At 45.3% G+C, this 24,328-nt stretch overlaps 1 protein-coding gene across 9 annotated transcripts in view; it reads right to left on the bottom strand.

Moving 5' to 3' along the window:
- Positions 1-24,328, bottom strand: part of AREL1 (apoptosis resistant E3 ubiquitin protein ligase 1) — a 632,176-nt gene that overhangs the window by 296,635 nt on the left and 311,213 nt on the right. The window lies entirely within an intron of this gene.

Genomic DNA, 24,328 nt, shown 5'->3' with positions numbered 1-24,328 from the left:
TCCTAGAAATTCTTTGAAAGCATTATATCAGTGGTGATTACACTTTATGCCCTTACCGAAATTTGAGGGCAGAGTGAAATGCACACCACTAGATGAATACTTTAGGTTATGTAACACACTAAGGAGCATGTCCCTCTAGTTTCCTCAAGAGCCACCTCTTTTGCATACGCTCTCACTTTTGCTGGAGACACCGGGAGCAAGGTGTCTAGTGATACGCTTACATAATGTCATGCTTGTGGAACTCTCAGCTGAGACCCATACAGATAGGGGATCAGAAGGGGATTTAGGACGTGCTGACTGATGCACAATGGGAATTTTGCAGCTCCCAGAGGAAAGATGTAGGAAGTAGGTCCTGTATATGATATTGCCACTAGATGGAAATACCATGCACAGAGTCCAGGCCTTAGCCCTAACACAGAGGAGTGTAAGACATTTATTGCACAACAGTGATTCATAATTAGGCTTTCCTGTTTTCAGTTTCTATTTTTGGTACATTCTGGTGGGGTTTTTTCAGTATTTTCAATACCTTAAAAAAACAGTGGTTATCAGTGGTTTCACATTTCCGTGCCATTAAAAACACCATGCACAGAGTCCAGGCCTTAGGCCTAACACAGAGGAGTGTAAGACATTTATTGCACAACAGTGATTCATAATTAGGCTTTCCTGTTTTCAGTTTCTATTTTTGGTACATTCTGGTGGGGTTTTTTCAGTATTTTCAATACCTTAAAAAAACAGTGGTTATCAGTGGTTTCACATTTCCGTGCCATTAAAAACAACGGAAACAGTGTTTTCTGGTGTTTATGGAATTTTAATTCAATTTTAATTATTGCCTGCTTTCTGCACTGATGAGGTATATGAGGTCCAAATACATTTTTACTGCACCAGATTGGACTACAAAGTCAATAGCATTCTTCATTAACTCTGAAGATTGTAAAGATGCTTTCAGCATACCGTCTAGCAAGTGACAAGGATCTCTTACAGGGAAGCACTTCAGCTCAGGTATCAATTTTGACAGACCATCATCCAACTTTTCCACATACATAGCTGAATTACAGCAAATACAAACAATATCTCTCCAATCTTTATTGAACTTGGTAGGAACTTTTTACAGCAGCATTCCAAGCGACACTGCGTTCCATTTTTACCAAACGTCTGGTGTCATATTTTCACCACTATCTCAGATGCTTGGTGACAACATTCTTTTCACATATACGCGTCACTACATCTTACATTGAATGTTTAAAGCTTGGGGTGTTTGGCAATTCACTTGCAATCAACACTGACTCACTAGAAAAGTGGGCTGATGTTTCAAAGGATTTCACCCATTCTCTGTCTGTGGGTAAATGTGATGGTACATATTAGGAAAGATTCTTATGAAACCAGCCTTTTTACCTATCAGTGAAATCAAATGTAGCCAAAATATCAAATATGATTTTGATATTTCCAGATTCTCTACAGTTTATAAAATAACGAAATTAGGACCTAAAACATGCTTCTGAACACTGCATCTTTAGACCAAAGACCACAAAACTGAAAAAAGGGAGAAGAGACAATGTTTTAGTGACATACTTAACCCCTTCGCTGCGGCGCGAATTCCGCCGCAGCGCTGGGGGGGTTTGGGGGGGTCGACGGAGCCGCTGTGCTCATGACGGAACCACGCCGTCATGAGTCACGGGCGAGCTGTGCTCATGATGGCGTGGTTCCGTCTTGACTCCACCCACTGCGCTAATCACCCGCACAGGCGGGGAATTAGCGCCGCGTGGGAGGAGCGGCCGCCAACGGCCGCAGCATGACGGAACCACTCCGTCATGAGCACACGACGCCCGTGGCTCATGACGGAGTGGTTCCGTCATGAGCAGGGAACGGGTTAAACATCAAAACTCAAGCAGAATAATGTTAGCCCAGTCTTTCTTAATGATACCTTGTATAACAAAGTTACATTGTATTGGCCCTTCAGGAAGAAATAAAAATGTCTCTTTCACTCATCTTTTCCTTTCTTTGAATGGCACTTAGTTTGTGATTGCAAAAGTGTTTTTTCAGTGTTTATTTGTTTACACCGGTGATGGCTATTTTTCTTTCGGTGGGGTCTTATCAGTTATTATAGGTTTAAACCTAAAACCAGATAGCCTATTCATAATGGACACACGACTCAAGAAGGAGATCAAGACAAATTTTAGAAAATTATACTTTGTTTGTACTTTTTTTTAAGACCAAGACCTTCGTAATAAGGTAAGTATGTTTTTAAATAAAAATACTTTTCACTTTGAAAAATCGACACTTAGAAACTTTTCACCAAACTCCCAAGCATGAGGTTGTTTCAGTACAAAAAAGAAAAAAAAATATTCTAATGTGCATGACATTTTCTTGTTGAGGGCAGCAGTCCTCCCAGGGGTTTCAGAGGTCACTGCCTGCAAGACAGGTCACAGGTTAATCGAAGCTGGAGACAGGCAGTCTCCATTTCTGTCTTCTCTGCAGGGTCGCCTTCTTTCTTCGTAGATCGTCGCAGATCTAGTTTCTAGGCCCGGGGAAGCCACAGAAATACTAAATTTAGGAGGCATTTTAGGGGGCCATAAGTCACCTCACCTGGGGTGACTACACCCTCTATTATGCCATAGGGAGGGGGCATAGACCTAGCCATGATTGGAGGGGTCACCTCATCTTCAAGATGATGGGGGCTGAAAGATGTGCTTCACCTCGCCTCCCCCACCTCCGGGGTGGAGTTGGCAGAGGAGGGCGCACCTCCTATTCTTAGTTTTCCCTGCCGGTTTTCCCGCCCTTAGTGGGGGTGTAAACCAGTGTGAGAAAGTGGCTCTGTATATACTGTTCCCAAATAGGTACAGGGTGTACAGAGTCCACAGTCCCCAGAGGTTTGGCAGAGGCTAAAGTTAGATATAACCTTACTCTCTAAAGTGGTAGCTTGGTCGAGCAGTAAGGCAGTATCAGAGGACAGTGTAAAGCATTTGTTGTACACACTCAGTCAGCAAATGCTCTCTCACACTCAATAACTGAACTCTAAGCCAATGGTTTATATAAAAAAAATATATGCTTGTTTTATTTTAGAACCAACAATTGGTATTAAAATATGCTTTCTCAAAATGAGATGCTTTGTAAAAATACTTTTGCAATATGCAATTGACTTTTGTAAACAGTTACAAGTGGTTGCAATAGGCAACACTATTTTAAACACAATAATGCATTGAGTTCAATGGAAGTTTCAAGTTATTTGAAACAGATTACTTTTAGGATTACTTTTGGAATTCCAGGACTGGATCCTAGATTCAGTCCTGGGTCAGTACTTAGAATCAAGTGATAAAAGTCGACTTAATTACTGTGATGATTTTTAGACAATATTTTGCTATTTTAAAAGTTGACAGAAAATATTTCATAGAAAACAGTCAATGATTCACTATGGAAGAAAATTCAAGTTGCAGGTATAGTATGTTCTCGTTACTTTTGTAATCCAGTACTGGGTACCTAGACTCAGTACTGGGACCTTTATCCAAAACAGGTAAGCAATTACGTTTTCAGAAGTTATACGATTTTTAAAGAATATTTAAAGTTTGCAGAAATTGACACTTAGAAGAAATTTCACAGAAAAACAGTCAATGATTTCCTATGGGAGAAAAATTGGGTTACTGGTAAGTACGGTTGTAAGTATTTTTCAGAGTCAGTGCTGGGCACCAAGATCCAGCACTGGGAGCTCACCTAAGAGCAGGTGAGTATTTTCGTTACTAGGCTGATTTTTTGTGAATTTTCTAAGATTTGAAAAGTCCACACTTAGAAGAAATTTCAGGAAAAAGCCAGTCAATGTTTCCCTATGTAGAAAATTGAGTTATCGGTTTAAAGGTAAGTACTCGACTGGCAGAGTTGAGGTTCTGGGCATAGACTCAGGGGTCCCCCAGGGTCAGTGATGCACTCTTGTTGCACCCTCAGCTGCACTAGGGCAGCCGGGTGCTGAGTTTTGAGGCCCAATGTGATCCAATGGCGGATAGTGGGCCTCCGGTTGGTGGCTGCTGGAAAGCAGGCCACTGGGTTGTGAGAGCAAAGCTCCTAGGGTTTAGGTCAGGGCAAATAGGTAAACAAAGTACCACAAAAGGTGCACGCCTCAGCGGCACTGGGGCAGCCAGGTGCAGGGTGCTGTTTTGAGGTCGGGTGCCCTGTTTTCAATGGAGAACCTCCGGGTTTGCAAAAGCACTGCAGGCAGGGAGACGAAGGACTTCTGGGTGTGATCACCACTTTGAGAGGTAAGTTGGGAAGTTAGGGGTTGGTTAGGCACCATCGGTTTTGGCACAAAAGGCCGTGGGGCGTCGGGTGCAGGGGTGCCTTTTGGGGTTGGATCTTCTTACCAGCTCTGGGTCGCGGTTAGGGGGGCCGTCTCGATTTAGGCTGCAGGAGTCAGCTGGAGGCTTGAGGCAGGTCAGGGGTTGCCGGATCTCGGGTCAGGATTGCCGGGGTGACCTCCTTGTGGTGTTTTTCCACTCAAGCTCGGGCCGGGTTCGGCGAGTGCAGAGTGGGCTGGATTTGCGGTCTCTGGCTGCTGCCTGAGGTTGCAGTTGAACAAATCCGGTGTTCACTGGAGAAGCAGTCTTTGGAAGTGAAGGCAGGCAGGTCCTCCGGGGTTTTTGAGGTTGCTGGCTGCAGGACACACCGGGATTTCGCAGGAGCATGTTCGAGGGGAGGCAGGCCTGTAGGGCTGGGGCCAAGTCAGTGGGCGTCTTCCTCTTGTTAGCTGGCTGACGGCTGCTCGGTCCTTCTTTTCTTCTGGTCGTTTCTGGATCTGAGGAAGCAAGGTTCAGGGTGCCCCCTAAATACTAGATTTAGGGGCGTTACAGGTAGGTAGAGCGCAGGGATCAATGGGTCCCTTCCCTGGGGTGGGTACACCCCCTATTGTGCCATCCTCCCGTGGGAGAGGGGGGCAGGAGCCTGTCCCTGGTTGGTTGGATCCCCCCCATCCTCAAGATGGCAGGGACTCAGAGTGGTGCTTCACCTCGCCTTCCCCACCTGAGGGGTGGAGTTGGCAGAGGTGGGCACACCTCTCTCCTGCACTTGTCTTTTCCGCCGGTTCTCCCGCCCAAAGTGGGGGGTAGAACCAGTGGGGACTAGTTGCTGAAAGCAGCAAGTGGTCTGGGGAAGCTCACAATGGCGGCATGCCTTTGAAGCTTCCCCTTCGTGAACCCTGCCCATCCTGGGGGAGGAGACTTGGCACCTCGTCCCAGGATGTGCATTGTTTCAGGCCCCCAGGAGCGGAAGGCTCTCGACCCAGGGGTCCAGAAACATGTCTGTTGATGGCAGTCTAAGCAGCCACTCAGTCGGGACACTAGGGGTGGGTTAGTTTTCAGGGGGCATCTCTGAGATGCCCTGTGTGTGCATTTATCATTAAATCTCACACTGGCATCAGTGTTGGTTAAATGTGCTGAGAAGTTTGATACCAAACTTCTCAGTTTTCAGTATAGCCATTATGGTGCTGTGGAGTTCGTAATGATAAACTCCCAGCACCATATACTCTTAATGGCAGCACTGCACTTACAATGTCTAAGAATGGACTTAGACACTGTAGGGGTACAGGGCTCATGCACCTGTACCCTCACCACTGGTATAGTGCACCCAACTAGAGGGGTGACTGATCTATGCCAGGGCAGTGGGTTGTAGGCATGGCACACAGGGATATGTGCCATGTCGACTGTTCACTTTCTTCTGCACCAAAACACGCAGCCTGCAAAGGTAGTGTGTGAGTGCAGTGGTACAAGACCTCTAAGGGAGGCACAATAAGTGTTGCAGCTCTTAGAGGCCTTCTCTGGTCACAGTGCCCTGGGTACCTGTGGTACCATTTACCAGGGGCTGACCTGGGGCCAGAGATGCCAATTGGATTTGTTTTCTGGGAAATGACACAGGCCCTGGGAACCTGATTGGCAGGGACCCAGAGCACACCAAGTAAAAGTGCATCAGTAGTCTGGCAAAAAGTGTGGGTGGGGGGTACTGCAACAGAAACCCGCTTTCCTACAAGGGAGCAAACCCCACTCCCTTCTGTGGCACTTCCCATTAGGCAAAAAGAAGGCATGGAAGTAGGACATTACATCTCCTTTTGAGTTTTTTAGGGAGCCCACCCATCATGCCTTTCAGTGTCTGGTTGAATCTCGCCACCAGGCCATTGGTTTGTGGATGAAACCGGGTCTGGTGGCTCAGTGGACTAATGCATCCACTGCAGGAGCCTGTGTTCGACCTCATGGTCACAGGTTCAAATCCCAGCGGGTCCACTCAGTCTTTCATCCACCTGAGGTCGATAAAATGAGTACCATTGAGTTGGGTAACAATAAACATATGTTATTCAGCGCCAAGATACCTCTGGGTGAACGTGCGCTTTTACAAATATACGTTATGTTATGATAAGGTGTGGTAAATCTGTAGTTCACTCCACACTCATCCTAACATGTGTTTTAAGTATGCAGACATGAAGTTTGTACCTCTGTCTGATACCACCTCCTTTGGGAAACCCACCCTAGTAAATACACCAAAGAAGGCTTTTGCCACCACTGGGGCAGTGGTGACCCTTAGGTGAATAGCTTCAGGATACCTGGTGGCATGATCCACTATCAACAGAATATATGTGTTCCCTGAAGCTGTTGGAAGGTCCAGGGGGCCAACAATATCGACCCCTACTCCAACCATTGTACAAGGAATAACGGAGGCCTTTTGGTGGCCTCCTGCCTTGCCACTGGCTTGGCAGGTCATACAGGACTGACAAAAGTTCTTCACTTTCTGTGAAATCCATGCCCAGCAGAAGTGATAGACTAATTTACTCCAAGTTTTATCCTGGCCAAATCCAGCTAAGGGGATATCAGGGGCCAAAGTAAGGAGAACTCTCTAAAACTCTGAGGCACTAACACTCTCCTGGTTGCACCAGGTTTGGTGTCTCTGGCCTCAGTGTATAGGAGCCCATCCTCCGAACAGAGCCTGTGGGTGCCACTGATATCAACCTGTTCCTGTGCGCCAGCTTGCTGCCTGAGGCTTTCAATAGTAGGATAGGTTTCTTGCCCCTAGCACAGATCCTTCCTAGAGGGTCCCCCTGGGCCCAAGAGATCTGCCTGGAAAGGCCTAACCTCTTCAGGCTCTGTTCCCTCTGAGAGTACCAAGTCATCTTACTGAGAAGAGGGGTTCTGACTTGGGAACGGTTTAGAAGCTAGTCCCCCAGTCTTCTTGGCCTTTCTCTTGGAGGGCTGTTACCTTCTTCCAGGATCCAGCACCTCTTTTTCACTCCGAGCTTTGCTCTGTGCTCTGGTTGTCACATCCCCCCATACTGAGAGACCTACCATGCTGGCATGGGTCCTCAGTTCAGCTTCAGCCCAAGGAGAAGACTCCAAATCATTTCCAAGCAGACAATCTACAGGGAAGGCTGGGGACACTACTATTTTTTGTCCAACTACTCCCCCCAGTCCAAAGTGACCATAGCCACGGGATGGACTATGGTGACACTGCTAGCATTGGTGGCTGGATAGGTTCTTCCAATCAGGTACTGATCTGAGGGAACCAGTTGGTGGGTCACCATGGTGACACTAACCCCACAACCCTCCAAGACCTTTCTCCTGGACACATTAATCTTGGGAAACTGTATTTTTTCATATTATCTGGCCAGGCAGCACAGACTACATCTACCTCTCCCTGAAAGACTAATGTTGCCTTAGTGGGGCAACTGAAATGGTCAGGCCACACCTGAGATCCCATCTGGATGTTAGCAACTGCAGGTACTGCTGGTGGACTAGAGGCAATTCTCTTTGTTTTACAGACAAGATCTCTAGTTCCGTGTCCTATTGCTTTACAATCATGACAGCAAGCCTTGTTGGGATCCCAGTTCTTTCCCCTGGTACCCACTCTTAGACTGTGTAGAGGCTCTGAGCCCACCCTCCTGAGTCGGTTTTTGGGGGCCTGTGGAAGACTCTTGGTTATTTTTAGGGTTACCCTCTTTTCTTTGGGGAGGCTTTTTGGCCTCTTTCTTTTGGTCTCCCCGACCTATGTTAGTTTTTGTAACCCTTGTTTTGACCCAGCGGTCTGCCTTCTTCCCCAATTCTTGAGGAGAAGGTGGACCTAGGTCTACCAGGAATTGTTGTAGTTTCTCGTGGTGACAATTACTTAAAAGGTGCTCCTTCATAATTAAATTATACACCCATTCAAAATCATGTACATTGTTACCATTCAAGCAACCTCCCAGTGTTTTCATTGAGGAATCTACACAATCTCCCCAGGATTGGCCTTGGGTTTTCTTTGTCTGCCTGAATCTGATCCTATATTCCTCAGCGTTGAATACAAAGCCCTCAAACAGGGTACCCTTCATGAGGTCATGGGATGTAGCATCTTTCTCATTCAGTGTTTGGAGCATATCCCTGCACTTTCCTGAGAATATTTCCTAAAGAATAGCACTCCACAGCTTCATGTGAATGTGTGCAACAAGGACAGGCTCTCTCAAATGCAGTGAACCACTAAGTGATATCTTCACCCTCAAAATATTTAGGGACAATCCCTTTGGGGATTTTGGAGTCAACAAAGTCCACCTCCCTATTTATTATTTTGCTGCCACCAGAGATGGGTCCTAGGCCATTCTCAGCTCTCTCTTTTTCTATGGCTAAGAGTATAGCCTAGAGCTATCCTCTTGGCCAGTTTCTGAATATCTGCCTCTTAAGGATCTACCTCATCTGGGACACTACTGGGGTCTGTTTGTACAAGCTTTATTCGAGATGTTTCTCATAAAAGCACAGCATAAAAACATTTGGAGATTAAAAAGCAAGATATTTACAAATACAAATTCATATAGCACAGCATAAAAACATTAAAGGTTAAAAAAACAAAATGTTTACAAATAAAAATCCATATTGGCGTTCTGTGCAGCTCATACAATATTGGCATAGAAATGTTTACATTTGACAAGTAATTTTACATTTTGAGCCAAAGAGAAATAAAAGAAAGACCTGATTAACTGGTCCCGCTCATTAAACGTTGCCTAATGGCCCAGGCCCAACCCAAGTATTTGGCTACCCCAATGACTATTGATTCATGGGTTGCTGTACACACAATTCTTAAAGCCACAGTGCTATCACGTGTCCCCAGGTTTTTACATACAGGGGAGAGCCATAGTCTCCTGGGTGATGAGTAGGCTTTGCATACAAATAGAAAGTGACCTACACTCTCCTCTGCATTACCACATGCTGGGCATAACCTATTGCTCGACTTTTGCCAACGTGACGTTAGTTTTTTTAAAGGAATAGATCCGGATCTTAGCTGGAAGACTAGCTTCCTATCCATTGGTACCGTAATAGTATCCCAATAGTTTTCTAGGATGGGAAAAAATTTTGTCTCCAAAAAACGGCCAGCCATAGAGTCGGACCTGACGCCGTTCAGCAAATTGCCACCCACCCAATCCCAATAACGGGATTTGAGGTCTTCTTTGCTTGGAAACTCTTCACCCACTGGGTTATTCCAAAGATTGGAAAGCCCCAGATCAATTAGCATTGCCCTTAGATTTTTAAGCCAAGTTATCTTGTGAAAAATGTCTTCCTTAATTATCCAGAGAAAACCCTCTGCATATTGTCTAATCTCTGGAGTTGTCCAAAGACGCCTCCAGTAGAGAACAGGGCGCAATCGCGCTCTATCAGTGATTGGGCGTTTACCCAACTCCAGAAACAATGGTATTATGGGGGTGCTCTGAGGAAGTCCTGTAATCCCTCTGAGGAACTTATTCTCGGATATCTGTAAGGCCGCAAGATTGTCCCAGGCCCATAACTCCGCACCATATAAAGTGGCACCTAAGACCTTGGCATCATACACTATAAGTGCGGGTTTAATCGGCTTTGTTTTTGATTTGCGGTGTTCTCCCCTCAGGGCACCTGAAACTTGTTGATGCTTTATGACCACTTTTTCCAAATGATGCGACCAGCCAGCGCTCTCTGCTATCTGTACCCCCAAATATGTAAACTCCTTAACGGTGTCTAACTTACAATTATTTAGGGTTACCTTGGGATAGATTCTACGGTTTGGGGTAAAGGCCATTAATTTTGTTTTCCCCACGTTTACCTCAAGCCCGTGCTCTGTGCAAAATGCATCAAAAATATTTAATGCACGTTGCAGCCCTGCAGGGGTTTTTGACAAGATAAGAGTATCGTCAGCGAACATCAGGATCGGAACCCTGGCGTCCGCTAACGAGGGTGCGTCTACGCTTTCTTCCAACATTCGCCTAACAATCCCATTAATAAATAATGAGAAGAGTAAGGGAGCCATGGAACAGCCTTGTCGGACACCCCTTTCCACGGGAAAGTCCGAAGTAAACTCGCCATTCCCACCCCACTGTATTCTTGCGAAATTGGATTCGTGGAGACGCATAATTAATGTAAGCAAATCAATAGGAATTCCCATTTTTTTCAAGACCAACCATAGCTTAAACCTGGGGACTAAATCGAATGCCGCCCGCAGGTCGACAAACGCGACATATAGGCATCCTCTTCCCAGTAGAACCGTCTTCCACCGCAGTATGGTAAAGCGGAAGACCTGATCAATGGTACTGGTAGCTCGTCTAAATCCTGCTTGGTATATGGAAAGGGCATTGTTGGCATCAACCCAGTCCATAAGCTGGTTTGCAACCATTCTTCCCACTACTTTTTGTATGGTTGCTATTAAGCTTATGGGCCTATAGTTGGCCGGCGATGAACGATCTCCTTTCTTATGGATGGGAATAATAATTGCACCTTTCCAAAGGTCGGGGACCACCGCGCCCTTGGCTAGGGCATTTGCTACTAAAAAAATATACCTCACCCATCTCGTCATATCATACTTAAAAATATCCGGGGGTATCCCATCTAAACCTGGGGCTCTCCCACTTTTCACAGATCTAATCGCGATTTCTACTTCTTTGGGGGAGAACATGTTGTCAATAGCATAGACTGGCGCTATGCCTTCACCTACCCCTGGATGCATGACTTCGGCATATTGTGGTCTGAAGTAGTCAACCCAGGCTTCTTCAGCTACATTATTATCTGGCTTTGCTGGGCCACCTCCTCTACCCCACTTAATAATTTTCCAAAAGGACCGAGAGTCCTTCTTGTTAGAGGCCTCTTTCAACTCGGCCCAGTGGTCTTCATCCCATTTCTTTTTTGCTTGGAAAATGGCCAGTTTGTACTGTTTCCTTGCGTCTTTTATTGCGACGCGGTCCCTGTTCCTAATAGCTTGTCCCAGTACTAGACGTGCTGATCTACATTGGTGATTGAACCACCTTCCCACTTCCTGGGTTTTCTTCCCTTTCTTATTCTTTGTCAAAAAACATGGTTTGAGGAGGGAAAATAGCTTATTATGGATATCAGTGATATCCCTAACCCCGGGAACTGTTGGATCAACCGCCTCCATTGCAATAATTGCGCTATCAACCTCATTGTTGATGTAGGTCATAGTTTCTTCGTTAGCCAATACCCTTGGCCATTTCAACCTACGTTCGTCGTTACTCATGACTGGAATCTGATCGTTCTTTAAAAACAAATTTCCCACTCCTGGGTTCCACCACCTATGAGTCACACAAAGGGGATTATGATCACTTTCTATTCTGGGTCTAATGGCCATATCAATAACCCCCTGCCACAACTGAAGACTACATATTATGTAATCAATTCTGCTCCTGCTATTACCATTATCGAAGGTACAGCTACCCTCCTTGTCCCCTGTAGTTCTCCCATTCAGTGCTCTTAGACCATGTTCCATACAAATAGCATTTAGTAATAGGATGTCTTTTGTCCACCTTGGGACGGGGTTTAAACACAAAGATGGTACTCCCCATAGGTTATCCTCATCCATCCCTAGGGGATCATTTGTAGAATCTAAAGGTTCAAAAGTCCTATTAAGATCCCCGGCTATTATTACCCTGCTATCTTGGGACTTTGTCTCTAAGCAGGCAGACAACAGTTCTAAGGTCGAGGAATTGGTTGTGTTACTGCCTCTTATATAAACATTATACAAGTCCAATGATGGACCCTTATCTGCTGAGATTCTTATCAGTTGTAAGTCGCTACTTCCCAGGTCCAATATTTTAATAGTAACGCCCAAATCTTGTTTTACCCATACAGTAAGACCTCCCTTTGGCCGACCCCTACCACCTTTCGATGCTGGTATCGAAAAGTTTAAATAGCCACAACAAAACAGGGGGTCGCAGGCCCAGGTTTCTTGGAAGCAACATACATCGAACCCGCAGATATATTCTACCCAGAGTTGGGAGTCTAGCTTGCTACTCAACCCTGCCACATTCCAGGATAAAAGCGTACCAAAGCTAAACTCAGACCCATCATGATTATTAGTATAGGAAGACACTCCGGAAATCATTGAGCCTTTGGAGTTAGTAGCTACCTTCCCCAGATTATCAATGGGGTCAGGAAGGTTCACAGTACTAACATTTATATTTTCCATCCCGGTACCTCCCTCTACAACAAAATTCCCCTTCGCTGTGTAACCAGCAGTTAAGATTGTGTCACTAGAACTAACATGATCTTCACGGGCCCCCTTGGACTCATTATTGTTAATCCCTCCAATACTACTACTCCACTCTCTAGTAGTTTGTCAATATCCCCACCCTGAGTCCAGCCGTCCAACTTGGAGATTATGACTAGTACATGTGGTATGATTCTGGCCTACTAATAAAGCTGGTATGGAAGTAATTGGCCAGGATATAGCAGAAGGGTTCAGGGGTTCCTTACGCAGGCTAGTCAGTGCACTGGATGGACGGGGGTAGAAGAAGGTGAGATCTACAATTCTAATATCACCCTTGTTTTCCCCCCATCCCTGCCTAGTTATCCATCCCGCCACCCTAGGATCTTGAAAGTTGACCACAACACAGTCCCCACCCAAGCTTTTTGATGTGTACCCTATCCAATCAATTCTCCTTACGCCTATGATTAACCCATCAAGATCTCCTGGGAGAGGTCTATTCTCCCTTAACCAGTGCATGGTTTTATTTTTAAGCATCTGGAAGGTTTCTCTCTGCCCTATGGGGAGTGATGGGACGTTTGTAAGGACTGCTACATAGGGGAAGGAATCCGGAGTAAGGTTTACTGGGGGTTTTCTGTGGTGTGGCTTTGTCACGGGAGGTGGGATTAATTTGGAAACTATAGGATCAGGACAGGGTGCGGGTTTCGACACCAACTGAATATTAGTTGGTTGAGTTGGAACTAAAACTTTACCTGCTGGGAGACATGCATTGTCCCCTGTCCCAACCGCAGGATTGTTAAGAACTAACTGCTTATTGGTTATTTTTGTGGGAACTAAAGCTTTACCCACTGGAGAACGCACGGTAACCTCTAAACCAGCCACAGGTGATGGATTTTGTAACTGAAATACCATCGCCTGGGGTGGATTTGTGGTATTAGTAGTAGTAGTATTAGGCTGGAGTTGGACAGGGCCTAAATATACCAAATCAGTAGATTTGGTAGTTGTTTTGGCAATGGTGTTACTTATCTTCGGGAGTGAAGGAGAGCTGTTTTGCGACATTCTACCCTTATCTTGAGTGACAAGATTAGTATTATCTTGGGGCTTTATACTTGAATCCACCCTGGCATTAGATTTAATCAGTGATTTTGTAGAATAAAAATTATCTAGTGTTGCCTGCTCAAAGTGGTTTAACCTATCAGAGAGCTTGGCAATTCTATTCTCTATCGGGATAAGTATTAGTCTGAGTAATCTTTCTAGCTCAGGGAGCAGGTTAGCAGGTGATAACAATTTATCGTTGCTTGATACGGTAGACTCAAGACAAGTTTTCTCTTGTGAGTCTAAAATACCCAAGGGAACATGGTTTAAGTTCTGAACACTTCCTATACTGTGATTTTCTTCAATAACAGCCTCTCTTGTACCCACAATTTTGGGTAGCTTCCTTTGCTTAAAAGGGGGTTTGACCACATTTTTGCATTTTCTTTGTGGGGCTATTCTTTTCCTCTTAGACCCAAGCTTAGGTCGGGTCGGAATAACCTGAGCATCTGGTTCAGGAAGCAATATGAGACTGTTGTGACTCCCACTGGATCTGTTCACATCTGTAACAGTTTCCTCATTTATTATTTGTGTCTGTCCTTCAGATTGTTCGTTGGCAACTGGAAAGTTTACTGAAGATAATGGAGTCACCAGAGTGGGATATGTTTGAGTTAAATACTTGTCCGTGGAATTTTTGAGCAATTCAATTGATTGTCTGCGCTCTGCGCGCCTCTCGGCCAAGGTTAACTCTTTATCGATTAAAGATGAACGATTAAAAAAAAAATTTATCTAAAGGGCCAATAGCCAATAGACCAATCTCAGTCGGTAAGGTAGTTGATCGGGCGCTGGCAGTACTTGTTGTGGCAGACATTGCCCTACTTCACGCCAATGCAGGGTACAAAGAGATTCACTTACTATAAAGGAAACTATAACTATAGCCCCCGGCAAACTCCGTCGCGCTCCCGCACAACGTGTTCACGTGTTAATTTATGACTCCAACAGAGGCTACCCGGTTGTTGTGGTCGGGGGCAGGGAGGGAGAGCAGGCCAGGTGAAACAGGCGGGGTTACTGGGACTCCTAGGAACTATAGTCCCAGCCCTCTTGCTCGCAGCCCTCTGCCCCTATCCTTCCCCTGCTACAGCTAGCAGCCCACAACGAAGAGCACCACAATACAAGGATTCCACGTGTAATCTAGGAAGCACAGGCAACAAATGCGGTTTTGTCCGGGTGACCCTGTTGTATTTCTGACTTCTACTTACACGTGGGGGTGAACACAACAAGAACCTGCAGCGTTATGTTTGACAATATAGGCTGTAGATATATCCGCGATCTGTGGCCCAGCCCTGTCTCCTCTGGCCTCTGAGGGCCACAGAGGGCCCGCCCTTTGTCCGGGCTTCGTCCGGCGCGTCCCGCTCGCGTACCGCGAAGCGGGAACTGTCAGAACTTAAGTATAGCTGGGGCGGTGGGCGGGAAGAAGCACAGGTGTAACCGCGCACGGGCTCCTGGGAGCAGGAGTCCCGTGCTAAGCCTGCTCCCCGCGTTAGTCCTGCCACTCGCAGGAATCAGCACTCGGCAATCCTCAAAGCCCTTCCCAGGGCGGATACAGCAACCACGAAGGATCAACAGGTGAGCTCTGTGACGATGCGGGACCCGCGCCAGCGGGTTCCGCGAGGCGTTTTGTATGTTCCTGGGCCGGTAGGCGGGGAGAAGCACAGGTGTAACCGCGCACGGGCTCCTGGGAGCCGGAGTCCCGTGCTAAGCCTGCTCCCCGCGTTAGTCCTGCCACTCGCAGGAATCAGCACTCGGCAATCCTCAAAGCCCTTCCCAGGGCGGATACAGCAACCACGAAGGATCAACAGGTGAGCTCTGTGACGATGCGGGACCCGCACCAGCGGGTTCCGCGAGGCGTTTTGTATGTTCCTGGGCCGGTAGGCGGGGAGAAGCACAGGTGTAACCGCGCACGGGCTCCTGGGAGCCGGAGTCCCGTGCTAAGCCTGCTCCCCGCGTTAGTCCTGCCACTCGCAGGAATCAGCACTCGGCAATCCTCAAAGCCCTTCCCAGGGCGGATACAGCAACCACGAAGGATCAACAGGTGAGCTCTGTGACGATGCGGGACACTACTGGGGTCACTTCCACCAGAAGTATTGCTATCTGAAGAGGTAGTGATAGAGTTAGTGTCTTCCCCCTCTACTTTCTCTTCTTCTTCCCAAGTGGGGGGGGGGGGGGAGTTCTGTTTGCCAGTTCCTTTCCATTCTCTGCCAGCAACTGCTGGAGATGGGCTTTATTGGGTTTAGGACCCATGGCAGGTTTCCATGCTTTGCACATATCTTTATGTAGAGAAACTTTAAGATGTGTATAGGGATCCATGTTGAGCTCCTGGGTGGCCCCTACAGTATCCGTCATGGTGTTTAAAGTAAGAGGGGTCTTATTAGAGATTTTTTTTAAATCTAAGTATTTTTAAGGCCTACCTACTTTACAGTTTTTTAGGTTTCTAAACAGTGGAGAACTTAACCAAGGCCCTAATACTATTTTTAGTAAATTTGGAAAATAAATCAACAATTGATGAAAAATCCTATCTAAAAGACAATTTTTGGATTTCCAGGGCTCAATATAAAACCCAAAGTGCTCTATTAGTGGTAGTGTGGGTGAGCAGCCTTAGGCCCAACATAGGGGAGTGCAAGACATTTATTGCACAACAGTGATTAATAATGGACACATGACTCAAGAAGGAGATCCAGACCAATTTTAGAAAATTATACTTTATTTGTACTTTATTTTAAGACCAAGATCTTCGTAATAAGGTAAGTATGTTTTTAAATAAAAATACTTTTCACTTTGAAAAATCAATACAGTAAAACCTTTCAGCACAGTGTAATGTTCTCCTATGGGGAAAACAATATTGCAGTTAAACAGGTAAGCACTGCGCTTACAATGCCAGTCTTCGGAGCTAAAAGTCAGCAAAGGCCAGGGGTCAGGTAAGTACCAAAACTGCTTCACCAGCAGCACAGGGGCGGCTGGGTGCAGAGATCAAAATAAGAGTTCAGCCCAATGCTTTCCAATAGAGACAGGGGGTGCCTTGAGCCATGCAGCTTGTAGGTAAGTGAAACTGTTGCAGGGGCCAAGCTTTGGGTGTTAAGACTAGCACAGGGGGTGGGGGGGGGGACACACAAAGCAGCACCAAACATACACCACCAGCGGCAATAGCGGCTGGGTGCAGGGTGCAAACACAGCATTGGGCACCCAATGCAATCCTATGGTGTTTATTCTTTTTAGAAACAGGCAGCAGGCATCGAACTGGAGGGTCCAGACAGAACTCCAGTGAAAGCAGAGGTAAGTTGAGATGTTGGGGGGGTCAAAGGGGCACTGCTGGTCGAGCTCACCAAATCCCGGGGGCTGCGGGTACAGGGGTGCCTTTACACATCGAAAATAGTCTTACCAGGCCAGTTGCGGTGGTGGTGGTGGGGGGGGGGGGGGGGGGGACCCTTCAGATTCACTCCGCAGGCGCCATCGTGGGGTTCAGAAGAGGTCAGTCAACGCTGGATTCCGAGTCCTGGTCGCTTGGGAGACTTCACTGGGCAGTTGGGCCACTCAGACTCGAGCCATGGGTGTCGGGTGCAGAGTGGCACAAGCTGCGGATTTGCCTAGATCCGGAATCTTTGTTGTCGTTTTTCCTCTGGAAATGTCCACGGGAGATTGCAGTCTTTGTTAAAGTGGGAGCAATGAAACCAAAGACTGATTTCATTGCCGACCACATGCCGTGGCAGTATTTTTTTACAGTCACAAACTCCCAAAGCGTGATGTTGTAGAAGTACAGATAAAAAAGGAAAGAAAGACATTTTTCTAGTGTGCATGAACTTTTTTTTTGTACATTTATATATTTCCTGGACAGGCCGCCATAAGTGTATGTAGGTTCCATCCCCAAACATAGACTAAAGGAAGAAAATGAAAATGGGTGGAGGTGGAAGAAGACATAGCAGGTGGGCATAAGGGGGTCTTGCTCAGAAGAAAATTTAATGGGGGACTACAGTCCAGTGGGTGAAAAAAAGAAGGATTTATACAGCAGTTGAAGAAATATAAGCTTGCAGAGTTTAATTTTAAGATAAGATCGTCACTAAACTTTATTCTAATATTTAATGAACACAGATTTACTTGGCACATTGAAGGCCACAGATTAGGTGAAATGAATTCTCAAATTTGATATTCTATTGGTTTGTTTTCCTCAGATATCCCATGAACCCAAACAACTATTACAGGCGTCAAAGTCTCTCTCAGATCTCTGGAGAGTTCTACATTCTCTTGCATTTTTTAATATTTCCAACGGGATGCATGATCTTTTGGGCTCTACACTGAGCGTTTGTGTGCAGCCCCTTTGCAAAGCTACACTCAGTGATTTGACACAGTGTTCAACCCATTGCAGGATAATTTGAGATGCACAAAGCAGTGTGGAACCTCTGGTGCCCCAGGGTGGTCATTTGTGGGCTGCAACAGATTGGAAGGTAATGGAGAAGTGTCTCATTTATTGGGGGGTGAGCCATGTTCTTCAGGATGTTCCTTTGCACACACTACGAATACACAAATCTGTACAGTAGGGGGCTTCTACCAAACAGGATACCACAAAGCTGCCTGTGGCAGACTGAAGAGTGGCATTGGAGGAAGCGGGAGAACTTCTGGGCCGCTGAGGGTAAGGCAGGTGTGACTGGTATGCCCAGGTCTGCACTACGTGCTTGCTGCTGCAATGGACTCAAGCAGTTCCTCACTGATGAGGTTCAAAAGGATGAAATCCGCCTAAGCTGCTTGTAGTCCGATCTGCGTGTGACATGACCAGAACGTTGAGGCTGGGCTGTTCCTATAGTACCAGAAGTAAAAATGGCTTTAATACGGCTTATCTCGGTCTTGAGTGGCATAGTGATACAAAATAAAAACAGAGACTGGCATGTGGCCCCAAGCAACAACCAGTAGAGGGATTCATTTCAAGTCAAGTCAAGTCAAAACCACTTTATTCGATTACTTAAAATCATAAAAGTATACTACACAAATAAATACATAAAATCATGCGATTCACAAATCTACAGTTAAAAACAAGTCCTAATAAAAATTCATAAAAGACCATAAACAACGTGCAATCAATAATACAGAATCAAATTCCATATATCAGATAGGCTCCACATCCTGTATAGGTTTTAGTCTCACCCTCCTTTCTCTAACAGCTGCCACCAGAAAACTAGCGACACAGAACATAATTAATGGACAATCAAGCATGCTTAGGAACAATAAAGCTGGTTTATACTGAGTAAAATTCCTACTCTTTAGCAAGGGAATAATAAACCTCTTCCTGGCATGTTTGAAAAAGGGGCAGAATAACATAAAGTGCGTAGTGTCTTGTGGAGAAATATCATCGCACTTGCAAGGTGCAACATTTTCAGGCTTATGCCAGCCAGCCACATCCCAAAGTACAAGGTGTAATTGGTTGAACCGGAATTTGGACAACAACCATTTGTGAAAGGGATGGGTTACCACTGTAAGATATAAAGACAACCCTGAGGATTGAGATACCAGGACGTGTCCCCTGACGGAAGGTTTACGTAGTTCAACTTCTTCCCGCTCGGCCTCCCTTAACTTCGTGAAATTGGATTTTACCCAGTCAAGATCTGCCTTACAGAGAGTGTCAGGGCTAGAAAAAATTTCCGGTCTCCCAATGTAGGCAGATAACCTCTCGATATTTGACAGCCATGGAATTTTATTCATGTTGTCAAGTCGAGTACAGTCCTTTAGTATTTTATGGTTTAGAGTAAGTTTCGGGTTTAGCCAAATTTTAATCCATAGCAATAATGGGGCTAATTTAATCATGTCTGCTATGTATCCTAACCCGAGTTCCAAATGGACTGAGAAAGAAGCAGTAGATTGTGGGAGGCCGAGGAGGGTGCGAAGAAATTTATTTTCTTCCGTTTGGATCGCATCGTGTTTAATGTAACCCCAGATTGGCGCCCCGTACCTTACAATGGAAACTGTTTTGGCTTTGTAAATTGTTAGTATTGCCTCTGTCGGTTTACCCCCCAGCCTTTTTGCAAAGCCAAGTACAGCCGCAGTTGAGATTTTTATTGAGTTTATCTTTATAGAGAGCTGGGGGGACCATGAGCCCTTGTCGTCAAAGACTACTCCCAAGTAGGTGAAAGTCTTTACTCTTGAGATTACGGCTCCCCTACAATAAAAAGGCTTTACCTTATTTTTCGCAAGGCCTAACGACATAGCGTGAGATTTGCCGTTATTAACCACCAAGTCCAGGCTATGCATAAAGTCCCCGAACGAGTCCAGCAATCTTTGCAGCGCCAGGGGAGTCCTAGCCAGCAGGACAGCATCGTCCGCGTATAGGAGGACCGGTATCGGGGTACCTCCCATGCGCGGGATGTCCTGCGTTGCGGCCAGCAGATTTTGTTCCAGGGAGTTTATGTATAGGGTGAACAGCATGGGCGCAAGAATGCATCCCTGTCGTACCCCTCTACTAGACTTAAAGCTGGCCGTACACTTCCCATCCGTCGTCATCCTTATCGATGCATTCAAATCTTGGTGGAGCTCTGAAAGGAAATACACAAGTGGGGGGTCGAGTCCCAAATCCAAAAGCATTGTCCACAGCTTTGACCTATTAACAAGATCAAAGGCCGTGGACAAATCCATAAAGCCCAAGTAAAAAGAGCCCCCGGCCACCCTAGTATATTTATCTATTACTAATAGGAGGTTCAGACATTGATCCTCCGTGCTCCGGCCAGCTCTGAAGCCATATTGAGCATCGGACAAGATGTTATTGTCCGAGGCCCAATTGGTTATCCTAGCAAGTATGACTTTCCCCAGGATTTTTATAGAGGAGTCTATCAAGGATATGGGCCTATAGCACTTAGGGTCTGCCCTTTGGCCTTTCTTGAACACCGGTATTATGGTAGAATGGGACCAGGATTTAGGAAAACCTGCGATAACCGAGGAGTTAAATACATTGGTTAATATATTGGCCCAAAAAACCGGATTTGCCTTATACAGGTCGGTGGGGACCCCATCCGGTCCGGGAGCCTTCTTACCCGCAGAGTCTTCAATTGCTTTTAAAACTTCAGTTAAATAAAAATTAACTGGAATTAAAGTAGAAGCCGAATCTTGCCTGTTTATGGGTTCTAAATCTAAGTCGCTACCATATATAATTTTAAAGTGGCTTAACCAGTCCTTCTCTGTTATATTAGTATCCAACACTCCATTTTTAACATCAGAGAATAAAGGAGTGTTGATAATAGACCAAAATTTCGCACTGTCTTTTAGAGTTGCCTTGTCCATAAGATCGGCCCAGGCGTTAAGTTTAATTTCTTTTTTCCGGACCAACAGTGCTTCTTTATAGTCGCTCCTTAACTGCGACACTAAAATTTTATTCCTCGGGCTGGCCTGAAGTGCAATTTTAAGATTGTTATGAGCTTTAGTGCAGTTATGGTCAAACCAGCCGGAGACTACTTTAGTTTGTACTGGTCTACTTTTACTAGTTAGGTCCTTTGACACTAGGAAACATACGGCTTCAAACGAGGAGATTACTTCCTTCCCTATAGAAAGTTGGTCCCCACAGATTTCCAAGTCTAGGGCCGCCTCTAGCTTTATTGAGTTAAAAAAATCCTCTGGAACTACCTTAGACCAATTTAACCTTCTACCCTGATCCTTTGCCCTAAGATTATTGTCCAACATGGGTGAGGCAAGGGAATTTAAGAGAGAGAGGCCATCTAACATTTCGATTACCACCGGATTGTGGTCACTAAAAATAGATGGAATCGCGTTATAAAAACATACAAATTGTAAAAGTCCAGATGAAAGAAATATGTAGTCAATAATGGTGTTACTGTCCCTTCCAATAAAGGTGGGCACCCGTACGGTTTGTTCGTGGAAGCCTGGTTGATACAGCTGGTTTTCAATAAGAAGATTTTCCAGAGCTTCGCCCTTACTTGAGTGCTCAAAATGTTGGGGTGATGTCAGATCAGGTCCATCAATATCAGTTAAACAACAGTTATGACTACATAAATGTACGTTAAAATCACCAAGCAAAATATAATAACAAAAAGTGGTTTGCTTCAAAGAATACATTTTTAAAAAATTCGCCAACCATAGCAAGTGTTCATTCGGCACGACCTCTTGTTGAGAATTATAACAATTTATCAGTAACAACTTCCTATCATTGGGGAATTTAAATTCCAGAATAAGAAAGTTGTTACATGTACAAGTTATCCTGCTAACGGTTCCTTTTAATTTCACCGAGAGCAAAACCACTAAGCCTCCTGAGGCCCTTCCGGAAACTGATTTAGAAGCTGGAACAAAGTGAGAAGTAAAACCATCTAGCCAAAAATTACTTTCTGTTTCCCAGGTCTCTTGAAATGCCAAGATATCAAAGTCCTTCAAGAAGCTTAACCAAAATAAATTATCACTCTTAGCACGTAAACCGGCAATGTTCCATGTTAATAGTTTGATCAAGTTTTTGGGTGAACCCCCCTTGCGGTCATCGGCAGGCAGATGACTCTCTGTAGGTGATGCGGGGGGCTGATCCTCTATGTGAAGAGCCTTAACCGAGGATGACTCGTCCCCCCCCCGTATACCAACCTCCTGTCAGTCGCACGTATCTAACAGGGAGAGTGCCTCAAAGCGATTAGATGTGGGTATATTTAGCCCACCCATAACCTGGTGGGGAGCACCTGCCCCCTGGTGAAAAAGAGGCAGCGAATTTGATGCTGGGATGAAGTTTCTCTGTCTAATCAGATGGAAACTATCTCTCCGTGGAAATTGAGAGTAGAAGAATCCAAGGGGGCGTACTTGAATACTATTAATATCTAATGGCAGTGAAGCTGCTCTCAGTAAAACAGTAGCCACATGTTGTGTGTGTTTAAAATTGACTATAACACAATCTCCATTTGATGTTTTTTTGGAAGGCCCAATCCAGTTTACCCTGCGAGTACTTAAGATATCGTTCGCCATGTTAAAAGGGAACCCACACTTCCTATGTAACCACGACACTGTCTTTTGCTTAAGTGAGTCGTGCGATTCCTCTTGCAAGGGAACTGCCAACCTATCCTGGGGAGGGACATTGGCTAAGATCACAACGTAGGGAGAGCAAGCCGGGGGGAGGTTAATAGATCTAACTTTCGTTACCGCCTCACCTTTAGACACTGAAACCCGCTCCTTTTCTATTGGGCAAGCTGTGTTTGAGGCTATAGTAATCATAGGTGATGATGGCGTGACACTAGCATTAAAGCTAACGGGCTGAGAAGAAGTTTGTGGGTTTTCTACTCTACCCAGATTGACGTGCCCAGCTACACACTGCCCCTTCTTTTTGTTACAGTCAACCCAATCAAGATGTTTTGTTAATAATCCTCCCAACCTTTTTACCTCGTCAGCGACCATATCGAGTTTCCTTACCAGAGGTTGAAAAAGTAGATCTAGCTTTGTATCGAGTAAAACCTCAAAGGAGCTGAACAATTTTGAAAAATGGTCAGGGAGTAAAGTAGTTGTTGCACCAGGACTGCTGTTTAAAGGCTCGTCTGGCACGATATGAGATTTTTCTCCAATGTTCTCCCTTTTTTTCCCTTTTGGTAGAAGCCCCCCCCTTATTCCTTTGTTTCCTTCTGCAGGTCCTAACTGGTCTGGGAACATATGTATCCTCAACTGTCTCATCACTTGCAGAGTTCACATCCAAATCCTGATCTACAGGGCCCTTGTGAACCTGGGCAGTGGCCGTAATCATAGCGCTTGCTTGAATAAGGGGAGGGGAAACACAAACAACTTTGTCCGAAAGCGAACTCTCATTAGTTAAAGGATTTTGGGGGCTCACCTGGAGGCAATCCTTCCCCAGGGAAGCCCGTCGGTCACTGTTAATTTTATTGACCTTTTTAACTAAATAGTTATCAAGAGGGCCGGTCCCCGTTAGCCCTGGATCCCTTAAGCTTTTAGGCATGGTCAAGGCAAACAAAAAGACAAAAGACAATAACCAGGGCAATTAACACCAGTTAATAGTTCGACTGTACAGTCAACCCTTTGACGAAATTACCAGCTTGGAAGTCTTCAGTGTTCTGTGGCTGCTTAGGTCGACATACAACCAGTAGAGGGATTCATTTAAGTAGTGCACCATCATATTTTTTTCTAAATAGGCAATACTTATAGAATGTATGACCAAGGATGCACATCAGTGAGCTTTTTCAAACTGAGATTATTTCCCTTGTATAAACCAATCTGGGCACTGAGTTGAGTACAATTTGCGTGTATAACTAGCTCATCTCTAATCTCGTCTTGTAATGCCTCAAGAAGAGTTTGTGAATATAAAATGACCACAAGCAAGAGGGAGGTTTTACCTCTCAAACCTTCTTTCTCCATTGAGAATGCTGACAAAGGAAAAAGGATGCATGATCTGCACCTCATTAATTTAACTTGGGATGAGACAATCCTGTTTAAGCTCATATGGAAAGCAAAAGAAGACCTTCAAGTAAACATTCTGATGAGGTTAAGAAGGTAGAAGCTGTAATGTCACAAATTCACTAGATTGGAAGACGAAGTTCTGGCTACGAATGGCAAAATGAATCCCATGTACACAATGACCAAAAACCACAAGAAGACTGAAATCCAGCACCAAAAATCCTGTAGAGACTGAGCCAGTATTTTCAAGGCGAATTTGGGAGAAAGAAGCTAACAACACAGAAAGGCATATAAGCCTCCAAAGTATAGATGATGAGCTTACTTCCATACCTGAAGGTGAGAATATTCTATTTACATTGTGGGAATTCTTTACTTCAGATGTTTGTGGGAGATTCCCCTATTCCAATTGGCATAATAAAATGGTTAGAATCAG

Source organism: Triturus cristatus, chromosome 9 (assembly GCF_964204655.1).
Source record: "Triturus cristatus chromosome 9, aTriCri1.1, whole genome shotgun sequence".
NCBI classification, from domain to species: Eukaryota; Metazoa; Chordata; class Amphibia; order Caudata; family Salamandridae; genus Triturus; species Triturus cristatus.
Note: the sequence above shows the minus strand (reverse complement) of the source record. Positions and strands in the feature narration are given on the sequence as shown.